Source organism: Physeter macrocephalus, chromosome 21, assembly GCF_002837175.3.
Source record: "Physeter macrocephalus isolate SW-GA chromosome 21, ASM283717v5, whole genome shotgun sequence".
Taxonomy (NCBI): domain Eukaryota; kingdom Metazoa; phylum Chordata; class Mammalia; order Artiodactyla; family Physeteridae; genus Physeter; species Physeter macrocephalus.
In genome coordinates, this window is record NC_041234.1 from 65032681 (window position 1) to 65046747 (window position 14067).

General features: G+C 34.0%; 1 pseudogene; it reads left to right on the plus strand.

Moving 5' to 3' along the window:
• Positions 1–266: 266 nt before the first annotated feature.
• Positions 267–11335, plus strand: LOC102994810 (ATP-binding cassette sub-family E member 1-like; annotated as a pseudogene).
• The last annotated feature ends 2732 nt before the right edge of the window (positions 11336–14067 follow it).

Consider the following 14067-nt stretch of genomic DNA (forward strand, 5'->3'; position numbering starts at 1 on the left):
TCAGACTTTCCCTTGACAAATCTATGATTCAAAAAGTGTATTAAGCTATAAACAAGAATTAGTAATTTTTTTAAAAATAGAGATAACAAATCGTCCCTGTGGCATGCGTGAGGCAGCGGCTGGGCACCGCCATTTTGGCCGGTGGCCGTAAGAACACGTTGTGTGGCTGAGAAGTGAAAGCAAGGACTGATTTGGCCTCTGCATTCCCCTCCGCAAGGGGAATCTGTTTCTCCAGAGGAACTAGATATTCTTACTTCCTTAGAATTATGGCAGATAAGTCAACAAGAATTGCTATTGTCAACCATGACAAATGTAAACCTAAGAAATGTCGGCAGGAATGCAAAAAGAGTTGCCCTGTGGTTCAAATGGGAAAATTATGCATAGAGGTTGTCTCCCAGAGCAAAATAGCATGGATTTCTGAAACTCTTTGTATTTGTTGTGGTATTTGTATTAGAATAATATATTTTAGAAAGGAGATTTCCCAAAATATGGATACCACCTGTTATTTTTTCTAATAAGAAGTGCCCCTTTGGCACCTTATCAATTGTCAATTTACCAAGCAACTTGGAAAAAGAAACAACACATCGATATTGTGCCAACGCCTTCAAGCTTCACAGGTTGCCTATTCCTCTCCCGGGTGAAGTTTTGGGATTAGTTGGAACTAATGGTATTGGAAAGTCAACTGCTTTAAAAATTTTAGCAGGAAAGCAAAAGCCAAACCTTGGAAAATATGTTGACCCACCTGATTGGCAAGAAATTTTGACTTACTTCCATGGATCTGAATTGCAAAATTATTTTTACCAAGATTCTTGAAGATGACCTAAAAGCCATTATCAAACCTCAGTGTGTAGACCAGATTCCCAAGGCTGCAAAGGGGACAGTGGGGTCTATCTTCGACTGAAAAGATGAAACAAAGACACAAGCAATTGTATGTCAGCAGCTCTATTTAACCCAGCTAAAAGAACACAATGTTGAAGATCTTTCAAGAGGAGAGTTGCAGAGATTTGCCTGTGCTGTCGTTTGTATACAGAAAGCTGATGTTTTCATGTTTGATGAACCTTCTAGTTACCTAGATGTCAAGCAGCATTTAAAGGCTGCTATTACTATATGATCTCTAATAAATCCAGATAGATATATCATTGTGGTGGAGCATGATCTAAGTGTATTAGACTATCTCTCTGACTTCATCTGCTGTTTATATGGCGTACCAAGTGCTTATGGTGTTGTCACTATGCCTTTTAGTGTAAGAGAAGGCATAAACATTATTTTGGATGGCTACGTTCCAACAGAAAACTTAAGATTCAGAGATGTATCACTTCTTTTTAAAGTAGCTGAGACAGCAAATGAAGAAGAAGTTAAAAAATGTGTATGTATAAATATCCTGGAATGAAGAAAAAGATGGGAGAGTTTGAGCTAGCAATTGTAGCTGGTGAGTTTACAGATTCTGAAATAATGGTGATGTTGGTGGAAAATGGTACTGGGAAAACGATATTTATCAGAATGCTTGCTGGGAGACTTAAACCTGATGAAGGAAGAGAAGTACCAGTTTTAAATGTCAGTTATAAGCCACAGAAAATCAGTCCCAAATCAACCGGAAGTGTTCACCAGCTACTACATGAAAGTATCAGAGATGCTTACACTCATCCACAATTTGTGACTGATGTAATGAAGCCTCTGCAAATTGAAAACATCATCGATCAAGAGGTGCAGACATTATCTGGTGGTGAACTGCAGCGAGTAGCTTTAGCTCTTTGTTTGGGCAAACCTGCTGATGTCTATTTAATTGATGAACCATCTGCATATTTGTATTCTGAGCAAAAATTGACGGCTGCTCGAGTTGTCAAACGTTTCATACTCCATGCTAAGAAGACAGCCTTTGTTGTGGAATATGACTTCATCCTGGCCACCTATCTAGCAGATCGAGTCATTGTTTTTGATGGTGTTCCATCTAAGAACACAGTTGCAAACAGCCCTCAAACCCTTTTGGTTGGCATGAATAAATTTTTGTCTCAGCTTGAAATTACATTCAGAAGAGACCCAAACAACTATAGGCCAAGAATAAACAAACTCAATTTAATTAAGAATGTAGAACAAAAGAAGAGTGGAGGGGCTTCCCTGGTGGCGCAGTGGTTGCGCGTCCGCCTGCCGATGCAGGGGAACCGGGTTCGCGCCCCGGTCTGGGAAGGTCCCACATGCCGCGGAGCGGCTGGGCCCGTGAGCCATGGCCGCTGGGCCTGCGCGTCCAGAACCTGTGCTCCACAACGGGGGAGGCCACAGCAGAGGGAGGCCCGCATACCACAAAAAAAAAAAAAAAAAAAGAAGAGTGGAAAATACTTTTTCTTGGATGATTAGAGTGAATCTGAGAATATCGATAAGCCATTTATTAAAAGAAACATTTACTGGGATTTTTGTCATATAAAACTTAGATCAGGTTTTATGCCCCACATGCTCTGGAGATTGAAGTATAATTTAATTACTGTAACATAAAGCCAGTTGTGTTTTAAATTGTAGTCTGAATACAGCAAATGCCACTTTTCTGTTCTTGATGATAAGGCCCTTTTTGTGCATAACATTCTAAAATGAAGACATTTCAGGCTATACAAACTACCTCCAAGTTTTCATGATGTATGGGAAGATATTCAGTAGGTGTATTATATATTCAGGTACCAAATGCTGAGCAGTGTTTCCCCCTTTTAAAAATCTTGAAAAAGTTTTCTGTACTTATATGGTTTGCCAAGTATGCCACTATAATGAAACTGCCCTTATTTTAAAAGCCGGTCGATGATGCCACTGATGAAATTTGATAAATAAACATCAGGATTATATATATTTGTTTTCAGTCTTTGCATTAAATTGTCAATGTGTTTAGACTTTCAAAGGAAGATTATCTACTACAGAACACCACTACTGGGAAAAGACTATTACAAATTTAAGTATTGTTGACAATGTTTTTGGTGCTTTTGAATATCTTTAGCAAAAAAATCATTTCAACACCCCCCCCCAAAAATATCCTAACTTTACTCTGAATTAGATGTAGCATTTCATAAGATTCTATATTCTGTAATTATTCTCAAGGTAATGTCATTCTATGAACATACCTTTATGTAGGGCTTCCCTGGTGGCACAGTGTTTGAGAGTCCGCCTGCCAATGCAGGGGACACAGGTTCATGCCCCAGTCCGGGAAGATTCCACATGCCGTGGAGCGGCTGGGCCCGTGAGCCATGGCCGCTGAACCTGCGCGTCCGGAGCCTGTGCTCCGCAACAGGAGAGGCCACAACAGTGAGATGCCCGCGTACCGCAAAAAACAAACAAATAAACAAACAAACAAAAAAACCGTTTATGTAATCACTGATCAAGATTTTGGAAAAAGCATTTTAAAGAATATTTGTTTCCCTTAAAAATACAGTACAGGTTCAAAACCTTTAGAGTTGGTCCCTAAGCATCTGTGTATTTTTAAACTTCCACAGATTTCTGATGGGCAGCCAAGGACTGTAAGCCACTTACCTAAAGGCAACATTAACGCAAAGCAGTCCCCAGATAGCAATACAGAGTATCCCTTGGTACCAAATATATTCATTTCCAGGTTTGGATATAAAGGATATTATCTATTTGACTTTTTTTCTTAGTTTTGGATAGTGTGTAGCAGGAGTTCTAAAGACTTATCCAAATTTCTTGAACAGTGGGATACCTGTAGTGTGAAACCACTTTCAATTATACTTCTGCCTAATGTGCTGAGCTGGAACTAACTTAAACTACAAGTGAGGAAAAGAGTTTAGGAAAATTAGAAATTATTGAACAAACTTTTAGAGCTTCTCAAAACAAAAGAAGCTTTAATTAATATGCAAACAGTGGATAGAAAGTATGGTTTAACTAAGCCCCATTAGGCCTTTAAAAATTATTGCTTTATCTGAGTAATCCATAAATACATGTTTATTGTGAAATTTTCAAATATTACAGAAATATATGGAAGAGTTATGATTTCCCTTTATTTTATCCTCCCAAATGTTACCAGTGTTTATGTTTAATAATATATATCCTTTCATGCTTTTTTTCTGTGCACTTAACTGTGAATATGTAAAGGGTTTGTTTTGTACATAAATGGGATTATACTAAAATAAGTATTGCCTATTTTTAAAGATAGGTTAAATTTGTGAATCATTATTTCAAATAAATTGAATAAAGTAAGACAAAAGCTGTGTAAAAAAAAATAGAGATAACAAATCAAGTAGCTCTCCATTCACTGTTAACTATAGATTTTACATGTTTATATAATGCTCAACTGTCAGAGGAAATGATAAAAAATTACTTCTGAGCTATACACTCCCCACAAGAGTTAAGAAAATATAGTATTGCCAAAGTAAACAATTAGAATATCCCCTTTAATAACTGAGTATTTTTATTTCATTGTTTAGAATTTTGGCCACACTGAGTTATTTTTTTTCCTGTAAATGTCTTCAAAGATGATGGCACAGGTTTAGTAAACAACAAATTCTTCATTAAGTTTATCATTTTCCTTAATTAAGTGTGACATTGCAAAGACTGAGATTCTGCTTAGAGTATTCAGGGTGGTTCACTTAAAAAATATATAGAAATTTGATTACAGTATAGTTAAGGGAATATTTATGAAGCATTATTTTCCTTGTTATAAAAGCTTATTTGATGTTAGATACAGCATTTAAAAAATCACTGTAATCAATAAATTGTTCAAGCAACATTTATACATTTTAAGAGTACTCAGTTTTCTTGAGAAAAATATTATCACCAAATCCCCAAACATTAAAATGAGAATTTGTGTTTTGAAGAAAAGGAATACTAGATTTTGCACAGTTTAACATTGTACAACAATACTGAATATACAGAACTAATTACATGAAATATTTAAAGGCTGAAAATATAAAGTTCAGTAAGAAAATAAGTATATATCTGGAATGTGAATTCTAAACAAAAGATAACGTTAAGTAGACATATTTTGAGATGTGTTTGGATCTTTTGAAAATGACCTCCTATAAAAATTGACTTGGTAACATTGTCAATATATATTTCTGAGCTCTTTTAAATGTCTGATTCATGTAATATAAAGCATGAAAGAAAAACTTAATTATGAGTATAACACTTTGAAGCCAAATATTAACTCTTACTGGTTACAGGAATGTATTAATTTTGTGTATTATAATGAAAATAAAACAAAATATATACAGCAAACTATTAATGTTACTTATTCAAATAGTAATGAAAGAAATAGCTCAAAATTCCATTGCTGCCTGTCATAGTTTGTCTAGAATATATAGTTATACAATTTTTCTCAAAACTTTTTTTTCTGATACAGACAGCATCATGGTTCTCTGAAAAGTAATAGGGCCATAAACAAAAATGTCAAAGAGGAATCTGACAGATGCCTATTTGAAATTTATTCTACTTATGTAGTTAGATGCTTCACTTCTCATTTATCAGAAACTTTTCATCAAAGCTTCTTCAGGTTTCAGTGATTCCTCAAATGAAAAACTATGTTTTTTTACTCAAGACACAGATGAAAACATATCTTTGTTCTAAGACCACAGGACTCAAAATGCAGTCTCAATAAACTGACAACATATTCATATATTTATTCTAGTTCCATATCATCCTCAGTATTCTTGATGTACAATATTCCATATTAAATAAACACATATACAAATAATGTGTTCATACTAATATTAAAAATGTCTTTTTTTCTGGAATCTTTTACCCAGCACAGAATAGGCATACATCTGTGCAACTGTGATAGGTAGCTGGCGAGCCTGAGACCTTAAAAGACATTTTAATGCCTTCTGAATAATCAAAAATTAAATTACTTTCAGTATAATTTCAGTTTTATGTGAGTTTTGTCTTTTAGTCTCTGGAAATTGATATTTCTTGTGTACACTATATGGTAAATCTCTGCTAACTCAATATATGATTTGCTAGAAAGCTATTTTTGTGACCATACTTGCTAAAAGAGAACTTATTGTAACTTTGATCCATATTAGCACTTACAATTATTGGTTAAACTTGGAGATAATTTCCTAATTTCCTAATTATCTCATCTTGAAGCAGGTATCAGGCAACTATGTTATACACTGTTCATGGCCATTCTAAAAGAGACACAAATCATCAGATACATTAAAACTACTGTGTCTTTTCCTGATTAAAGAGAGATACGGACACATTTTGCCTGTCTTAATTTCTTTTTATTGCCAATATTTAATTGGCTTAATACTTTGTGTTGCTTTACATAATAACAGTTGGATTTTTAGAAGTCTTTTTCTTAAATTCATGCATTGCTTTCCCATTTAGATTGAGCTTGGATATCTCTGGTGTGTAAATATAGGCATCTCAATGGACATGTCTTTATCACAGAGAAATATTATTTATGAAGATATTTCTTTTTATCAATTGCTTAATCAACTCAAAATATAAAATATGAATTTATATATGTCCTATAATATTGTTTTTTGGGGTATAGTGTCTTTTTAATTTATATTAAACTACTCACTTCATGCAATGTCTTATACATATCAGACACTGAATAAATATTTTGTAAAGTATTGCAATGCAATCTCTATCATATTACCAATGGCATTTTTCACAGAACTAGAGCAAGAAATTTTACAATTTGTATGGAAACACAAAAGACCCAGAATAGCCAAAGCAATCTGAGAAAGAAAAACGGAGCAAGAGGAATCAGGTTCCCTGACATCAGACTATACTACAAAGCTACAGTAATCAAGACAGTATGGCACTGGAACAAAAACAGAAATATAGATCAATGGAACAGGATAGAAAACCAAGAGATAAACCCACACACACATGATCACCTTATTTTTGATAAAGGAGGCAAAAATATAAAATAGAGAAAAGACAGCCTCTTCAATAAGTGGTGCTGGGAAAACTGGACAGCTACATGTAAAAAATGAAACTAGAACACTTCCTAACACCATACACAAAGATAAACTCAAAGTAGATTAAAGACCTAAATGTACGCTGAACACTATAAAAGTCTTAGAGGAAAACATAGGCAGAACAGCCTTAGATATTAATTGCAGCAAGATCTTTTTGATCCACCTCCTAGAGTAATGAAAATTAAAACAGAAACAAACAAATGAGACCTATTGAAACTTAAAAGCTTTTGAACAGCAAAAGAAACCATAAACAAAATGAAAAGGCAACCCTCAGAATTGGAGACAATATTTTCAATTGAAGCAGCTGACAGGGATTAATCTCAAAAATATACAAACAGCTTGTGTAGCTCAATATCAAAACAAACAAACAAACAAACAACACAATCAAAAAATGGGCAGAAGACTTAAATAGACATTTTTCCAAAGAAGACATACAGATGGCCAAGAGGCACATGAAAAGATGCTCAACATCACTAATTATTAGAGAAATGCAAATCAAAACCACAATGAAGTATCACCTCACACTGGTCAGAATGGCCATCATCAAAAAATCTACAAACCATAAATGCTGGAGAGGGTGTGGATAAAAGGGGACCCTCTTACACTGTTGGTGGGAATGTAAACTGATTCAGCCATTATGGAGAACAGTATGCAGGTTCCTTAAAAACTAAATATAGAACTACCCTATGACCCAGCAGTCCCACTCCTGGGCATATACCTGGAGAACAGATAATTTTAAAAAAATACATGTACCTCAGTGTTCATTTCAGCACTGTTTACAATAGCCAGGACATGGAAGAAACCAAAACATCCATCAAGAGAGGAATGGATAAAGAAGATATAGTACATATATACAACAGAATATTACTCAGCCATAAAAAGGAATGAAATTGTGCCTTTTGCAGAGATGTGGATAGACTTAGAAACTGTCATACAGAGTGAATTAAGTCAGAAAGAGAAAAACAAATATTGTATAATATCGTTTATATGTGGAATCTAGAAAAATGATATGGATGAACTTATTTGCAAAGGCTAAGTAGAGACACAGATGTAGAAAACAAACTTATGGATACCAAGGGGGGAAGGAGGGTGGGATGAACTGGGCTATTGGGATTGACAGATATATGCTACTATGTATAAAATAGGTAACTATTAAGGACCTACTGTATAGCACAGGGAACTCTACTCAGTGCTCTCTGGTGACCTAAATGGGAAGGAAATCTGAAAAAGAGGGGATATATGTATATGTAGAACGGATCCACTTTGTTGTACAGCAGAAACTAACATGACATTGTAAAGCAAGTATATTCCAATAAAATTAATAAAAATAATACATCAGCCAAAATGCACACATGCACATACACACACACACACACCCACACACTCACACTAACACAGGTAAAGTCTAATGAAATGAACCCTGCAAGACTCTTCAGAAGGAGATATTTTTATAGCTGAAATTGTATATAAGTTTTAAGTCTGTAAGTCTTAAATGCATGACAGATCCAAGTGACAACTGACCAAAGACTTGGAGGAAAGAAAACTGTTTTTGTTTTCTGGATTGACTCAAAGCAGCTGAGTTTGTTTAATTCCCCATCATGCAGCCATTATTTAGTTAGTGAAATTGTTAATCTTATTGATATTTGCCTTTTTTCTTTTGTTATTATCCTTCTGTAAGCATTATGGATTCGATTTTGAATGTGTTGTTTATTGCTTTACCTAACTAGCATATACCATATTCAAAAGATTACATATGTTATATATAGTATATCTATATATTTTATATACACATATATTTCTAATGGATAATATTTTTGAAATTAACACTGATTTACTTTTTACTAAATATATATATATATTTTTGTCAGCTAATACCCCATCATTTGAATCAACATTGTTCATTAAAAAATAGAAAAAAAAAAGCCATGGAATTTTTCATCTTGGAATTCAAACTAGATTTTTAAAATTCATAATAGACAATAACCTCAGAGACCATGCTTTTTTAAAGAGCATTTATCTAAGTTCTGAGATCATTCTTTGCTTATCAGGAATCAAAACTGACCTAATCAGATCATATAAATTTATAAACCAGTATATTCCTTTAAGGAAAAGAATATGGGAAATTATAATAAAAAGAAAATCTCAATTAAAAATGGGCAAATATTTGAGTAGATATTCTCCAATGTGTGTGTGTGTGTATAATATAAAATTTTAAAAAGAACACTAAAATATGTGTCTTGCCTTAGGGAATGCAAATCAAAACCACAGAGAGATACCACTTCACATCTATGATCAAAAATACAAACAATAAATAGTATGGTGAAGATAGGCTAAATTGAAATCCTCATACATTATACATTACTGGTGGCATTACAAAATGGTGCATCCAATTTGGAAAGCAGTTGGGCAGTTCCTCACATAGTTAAAAATAAAGTTACCACATGACACAGTTCCTAGATATATATCCAAATAAAAAAGAAAACATTTGTTCACTAAAATACTTATAGATGAATGTTCATAGCAGCATCATTCATGGCAGCAAAAAAAAAAAAAAGGAAAAAGCCCAAATATCTATCAACTAATGGGTGAATTACTTCTTTGTAATATATTCATACAATGGAATATAGTTCAAAATTAAAAATGAATAAAGTACTGTTAATGTCTTAAGGTAGATGAACATTTAAAATGTTATGCTAAGTAAAAAAAGCCAAACACAAAAGACCTCATACTTTATGATTCCATTTATATTAAATGTCCAGAATATGTAAATACATAGGGACAAAAAGTAGATTAGTGCTTGTCAAGGACTGTGGGGAGAAAAAAATGGAGAGTGACTGCTAATGGATGGGGAAGTGTGTGTGTTATTTTGAGATTAATGAAAAATCCTAATATTAAATTGGTTTTGTCATTGTACAATTTTATACATACAAAAAAATCACTGAATTATACAATTTAAAATGATTATCTTATGGCACATATATTATATTTCAATGAAGCTGTTATTTTAAAAATAAATATATGATATTGATATAAGCAAAGATACCACTAGACATAAAATGGGAGGAAAAGCCTGGGTACCATGATGAGATGAAAGGATATAAGGACATCATCATCATCATCTTCATCATTAATTTTATATGTATATATATCAGTGAAAGAGCACTTTTTATGCGCAAGGCACATTCTGAGGGCTTTTTATGTATTACCTTCTTTAATACAATAATCCCAAGAGGAATGTACTATCATTGTTCTCATTTTAATAATGAAGAAACTGAAGCAAAGAGAGGTTAGGCAACACACCAGATGTCATATAGCTGATACAAAACAAATGTCACAAAGTTAAAAAACCGGGCTTTGGATCCAGACAATCCAGCTTCAGAGTCTATGCTATTAAAACTACTAAACTGACTCAAATAGTCAAAATATATAATTAAATTGCTATGGCATCCCTTTTGAACTCAAAACTCAGGAGTAGGAGATAGACAAAAGTATTGGAGAAAGAGCCACGATGTTTAGAAGATCCCCATTAGGGATGAGAGGAAGGGACTCCTTGTTTCTCAAGGTACAGCCTGTAAAAATTGTAAGCACCATAATAATAGTAACATAGCCAATATGTCATTAGAGAAGTAGAGTGGCAATGGTTGAAGTCATTAATTAAAAGTAGCTTCACAGTGTCCTGAATATAGTGGTATAAGGGGGATAACACAGCTGAATTTTCCCTGAACATTTGGCATAGTTGAGAAGCATAGACATGCTGAAAAGAGTGTTAGAAGAAACATGAGCTTGTGACAACGAGACCACACATTTCAGATTACTTACAATCAGAGGCTTATAAATACTATAGATTTCTGAAATGGGTATCAATAAATGGTCTCAGGTGGAACCGGGCATATTTTGGTAGACACCACAACAGAATGTCCTATAATTGTATCAGACTAGTTTTACAGTATCAGAGACCATTAAAGTCTCTATATCTATAACCTCTTGTATGCCATTTCAAATATCTAGGTCCCACCTTTTACTTCAGCCACTACCTGGTGATATTTTTTGTTCAGGCTTCCACCGGTTTTACACAGGTGAAACCTAACAGTACCTTTTCTAGGGCCCACACTTTTGACTTCTCATTTATTGCTTTGTATTTTCTATGACACTCATGGGAAACCTGTCTGCCTTCACTTTATGCAACCTCAAAATGTGTGTATATTAATCCTTAGCCAATTATAACCATCTAATTTGTATTGGCTTTTCCTCCATCCTTGTTTTATTCCTCCGATCTTGTGTTCCTGTATCCTGGAATCACATTATCAAATACACTATTTACACATAAACTTTGTTTTCTCACATTAGGCTTTTACCAGGAGCCCAAGTTAAAACAGACCAGAGGAGAACCTACAGATTCATTTATCCACGCTAAATGACACAGACAGATGTTATCCAGAGAAGGAAGGGATGGGAGTGAATATTGAGGGTGAATACAGCCCTATTAGATTTAGAAGACTATACATTTTAAAGATGGATACAAAAACATCTCCATCTTACATGTTTTTCCATAATTTGTACTTGGCGCTCTCCAATTGAAAAATGGTATTTACGTCCCTTCTGTTTGAACCTGAGTAGGCATTTGGCTTCATTGTAACTAATAGAAAGAAATAGAAATGATACTGTGCAACTCCTGTAGCTAGGTTATAAAAGGTCATGTAGTTGAAAGACATTGTCCACTCGGTTTTGAGCCCTGAGTGGACATGTAAGAAACCTGACTACCCTGAGACAACTATGCTTTCATAAAGTTTGGGTTACATGGAGAAGACGCATCTAAGTACTGCCTTTGAGAGGCCCAGCTCTGGCACCAGAAATGTGAGTAAATAAGTCTTCAAATGATTCTAGCCCATAGCTGTCAAAGCACTTGGAGCCTCTAAGTCTTACCAGCTGAGGCCCTAGTTATTGTAGAGATGCCCATACTATGACGTTTTTCAAATTTTTGACCCACAGAATCTGTGAGCTTAATAAAATGGTTGCTTTAGCCACTAATTTTGTGGTGGATTGTTATACAGCCATAGCAAGTAGAACAAGAAGAAATTTAAAATTTGCACTGACTTATTTTCTGAAGGAGATAATTTTAAACTCTGTAACAATGCTACCTTTAGCAATTTTGTCACTTTTCCATTACTATTAAGATGAATGGCAATTTGAAAGTAAGATAAGATTATTTAAAATGTGCAAATCTTGAATTTGCTACATTTCTGTATATTATATATTCAAACAGAGAAAATGTATATTTAAAAAATTTAGCCACAATACACTTTAGTGGTCTATAGTAGTGCATACCCCTCAAGCTACATGTTTGAGAAAAAATCCTCAGAGAATGTAAATAACTTCTGATTATATCAATACTTAAACGACAAACTAACAATAAAATTCATGTGTTTATGTATTTATTTATTTATTTATTAGTTTTAGTGTCTCTTCCATTATAACTCATATTTTAGTGAATTTTCTATGTAAGCAAATTTTTGTTAGAAAAATAAAATTTTAAAATTGTTTAAAATTTAAAAAAACAAAAACACAAGAACAACAACAAAAACATCTACTATTAATTCCATTTAAATTATTAATTGTGGGAGTGTTCAGAGGTTATTTTACATATTCTCATGAGCTGATCTCATAAGGCCACACTTCCACTTCTATTATTCACTGCTGGACATTGCCAGCTAAGATATGATACAACTGTCATATTCACTGGAACAATGGAACTATTAGGTAGACTTTTTCTTAAGCCTAGTGCTGCATTTATAGTGGTATATCATTTCTTTCAACAAAAATACCATCTCTTTAGGGGCACTGTAACAAGTTGTGTTCCCCACAAAGTAGACACTGAGATAGTGTTAAGAGTGAAAAATATTCTTGGGGCATAAAATTTTTGAAAGTAAAGTGAGGAAGCAGGATTATGCAGGTAAAGCCACAAAAAGGCAATCCAGTCCTGACAAAAATATCTACCAGTCCAACGTGGAGCTCCACAGCAAAGATTTGCAATACATACAGGCTTTACCATTTAGACAGCAATGGCTAAGCCTTTGTACCAGTCATTGCTTGGCAGAGCCTGAAGGAGTTAACAGCTAGAAGTTGTGAGCTAATCACACTCCGCATAACTGGGCAATAAGTTGTGACTTGAATAGAGAACTGTGCAGCACACCTCCAAGTTACCAGAGTTACTTCAGTCTCCCATCAAGCACCACAGTTTCGCTCCAGTCTTTATTTCTTTCCTTTTCCCTTTCCCTTTCTTTCTTTCTTTCTCTCTCTCTCTCTCTCTTCTCTCTCCTTCTCTTTTAGCCATGAAGCTTATATCTCACTCAGAGACACTTTTACTCTTTAAACTTACTTGCCAGACAGACTTTCCTCCGTCTCATGAACAAAGATGTGCCAAGTTGACTACATCGCTCATTTGTCATTTGTCATATGGTGCACAAATTTCTTTGTATCCCAGATTGTGTATATACTAATATTCTTGATACACTTAGATACTGTTAGCAAGGTAGTCTTCTTACATGAAGCTTGATCTATAAAGAATTATCTGAGCAACCATATAGATATTAAATGTGTATGAGTCTTTTCAAAATGCATATACACATCAATGATAGAAAGAACATAATGTATACTATATCTAGTGTATAATTTTTATATTCTAAAACCTATTTTGTTATTATGTCTCTTTAGGGATTATGTAAAAAATTATGAGTTTTCTTATCAATAACCTTGACACGTGCAACAAGTTTCCATGAAAAACATCTGCAATTAAAAGTCATATTATTGGTTCCTTATTTTTTAATAACATCATTGATAGCTATATCTCTAGCTTTGTAGATTCTGTATCCTTAAATGTTTTATTTTACTTACTGTATTTAACTTCAGGTAGACTCTCCTAAATAAATCATCATTGTGCTTTATGGTGTACTGATAACTCTAGCACTTAATGCAGCAAGAATGTTCTGACAGCATATAACATTATTATTCTCTAGTTGATGTGCCGCATTAAATGATACAACAATCCTGGATGCTGCTACCTTATCTTTGGGCATTCATTGAGACTAGAGTGGGAAGAAACATTCTTGAGGCCTAGTAAATAACTAAATGTCACTATCAAAAATTACCTTAT